Genomic DNA, 2,843 nt, shown 5'->3' with positions numbered 1-2,843 from the left:
CTGCTCTTTAGGTCTGGCTTATACCTAGAGGGCTGAAAAGACAGACAGCACTGAAATTCTGTCTCAAGAGACAAGGTGAAGAAGCAAAGTGGAAGTGAGAAGTGAACAACCCAGAATGAGAGAAGGATCAGGAGGAAAAAAGTGTAGGTAATGAGGAATCCTTGAGATGATATTTTTTTAAGCTATAAAGGAAATTTTAAGAACAATTGGGGAAATTTGAGTAAGGACTGGTTATTAGACAATATTATTAGATCAGTGACTGCAGTGATGAAGTAGTGGTTATGTTTATATGTAAGAAAACATCCTTGTTCATAGCATTTGCTGAAGTAAATATTAAGGGCTAAAATATAGTAATATCTGCTACTCACTTTTAAAAGTTGAGAAGAAAAAATGTATATATGTGGTTTGTGCGTATGTGTGTGTATAGAGAAGGGAGAAATAAGTGAAGGTGGTGAAACGTACTGGTGAAACAACTGTACCTTCAACTTTCCTATTAGGTTTGCAATTTTTAAAAAATAAAAATTAGAGGATAGAAGACCTGAAAGACAGAGAAAGAGAGAAAGAAAGAACACGTGCATATGAATGCCTATCTATATACAGAATATCACTGGAAGGTATACATGAAACCAGTAATAGCAATTGCATCTGAAGTGGGCAATCAGGTAGCTGGGAGTCAGGGACAGAGGGAAACTTGCTTTTCACAGTCTACCTTTTAAAATCTTTTGGTTATTTATCATGTACATGCATGAAATGAAGTGTTAGTTGCTCAGTTGTGTCTGACTCTTTGTGACCCCATGGACTGTGCCCGCCAAGCTCCTCTGCCCATGGGAATCTTCAAGATTACTGGAGTGGGGTGCCAATACTTTCTCCAGGGGATCTTCCCAAAACCCAGGGATCAAACCTCAGTCTCCTGCATTGCATGCAGATTTTTTACTGTCTGAGCCACCAGGGAAGCCCTATTCATATAGGGGCTATTCAAAAAAAGTAGTAACACAATAAAATTTAGGAGGGGAACACGTCAACATCCGAGCTTCCAATGCACTTTCTGATGTCCTCCCAAAGACTTGGAGGACACATGTGCAGGCTAGAATGGGAGCCCTAGGAGGGCAGGGGACTGTATCCCCAGCACCCAGACTGGGGCCTTACCCATTTCCAAGGGCTCTGGAAGTCACCTCTCAATTAGAGGCCCCCACCCAGTTCTGTCTCATGAACAACACGGTTTATTTTCCATAGAATTTAAAAGTATTTCAAGTTCCATCATCCTCCCCAGTAGAGAAGACAACGCCTGCTAGGATCTGTTGGTCAGGTGTGGCCCTTTGTCACCTGAGGACTCCGTCACTTGTGTTAAGTGTGCGTCTCACTAACATAAAAAGGACTCTTCTTCAAGAAAAAGCACACATCTAGCAAATCATGGTCTTCTTTATATTTCCTGTGAAACAGAGAGCTCTGCCCCATACACCTCTATCAACTGATGTGTACTTCAACTATATAATGATTTCATGATGGCACAGTATGACCTCAAGCCCACTGAGTGTGGGGGTCGGCCCACTTCCTCTGCAAAGGGCAGATGATACATAGTTCAGCATTGTGGGTCATAGGTCTCTGTCATAACTACTCAAGCTGCCTTTGCAGTGAGACAGCAGCCATACAACATGAAATGAATGGGTGTGACCATATCCCAGTAAGACTTTACTGTAAAAAAACAGGCTTCGGGTTGTAATTTGCTAAACCTTGACACAGTATACCAACCTCATCAAACAGGCATGGTGAGAGCTTTATCCACTATTAAAAATCACTGCAGATGGTGACTGCAGCCATGAAATTAAAAGATGTTTACTCCTTGGAAGGAAAGTTATGACCAACCTAGACAGCATATTCAAAAGCAGAGACATTATTTTGCCAACCAAGGTCCATCTAGTCAAGGCTATGGTTTTCCAGTGGTCATGTATGGATGTGAGAGTTGGACTGTGAAGAAGGCTGAGCACCGAAGAATTGATGCTTTTGAACTCTGATGTTCCAGAAGACTCTTGAGAGTCCCTTGGACTGCAAGGAGATCCAACCAGTCCATCCTAAGGGAAACTGGTCCTGGGTGTTCACTGGAAGGACTGATGTTGAAGCTGAAACTCCAATACTTTGGCCACCCCACGCGAAGAGTTGACTCACTGAAAAAGACCCTGATGCCCCCCTGATTGGGGGCAGGAGGAGAAGGGGACGACAGAGGATGAGATGGCTGGATGGCATCACCAACTCGATGGACATGAGTTTGGGTAAACTCCGGGAGTTGGTGATAGACATGGAGGCCTGGCGTGCTGCGATTCATGGGGTCGCAAAGAGCCAGACACGACTGAGTGACTGACCTGAACTGAACTGAAAGGCTGAAGCAACAAGGTACAGAGAGGCTGAGTAACAGATTACTGACTTGGACCCACTCTTTGCTCCTAACTCCACATCCTCTGACCTTTTTTTTTTTCAAATGGCCTTTCCTCAGATTTATAACATCTTTGCTGTTAAATAACCACATTCATCACCCCAAATTTCTTCACGAAGATGTGATGTCTCCATTTAGATGTTTGGTCTCTTGTGAGAGGCTTGGTGAAACAAGCTCCTTAGTCCAGAGGGGGAGGCAGAGGCATCTGTAGATGGTCCTTTCAGTTCCATACACACTCTACCTGGGGACAGCCCTGAGTCTACAGCAATGAAAGCTGCTGCCTTCTCAGTGGCACGAGCACTGCCTGTGCTTCTGACTCACCTCTTCCCTCCGTTTCTCAGTCACTGTAAACAGCTTTTTCCAGCCCACTTATATCACTCACTGGCCTTTCTCTTCCTAGAACCAGAGCTCCTTG

This window comes from Bos indicus x Bos taurus, unplaced genomic scaffold (genome assembly GCF_003369695.1).
Source record: "Bos indicus x Bos taurus breed Angus x Brahman F1 hybrid unplaced genomic scaffold, Bos_hybrid_MaternalHap_v2.0 tig00000255_arrow_arrow_obj, whole genome shotgun sequence".
Classification (NCBI taxonomy): domain Eukaryota; kingdom Metazoa; phylum Chordata; class Mammalia; order Artiodactyla; family Bovidae; genus Bos; species Bos indicus x Bos taurus.
This window is presented reverse-complemented; position numbering follows the sequence as displayed.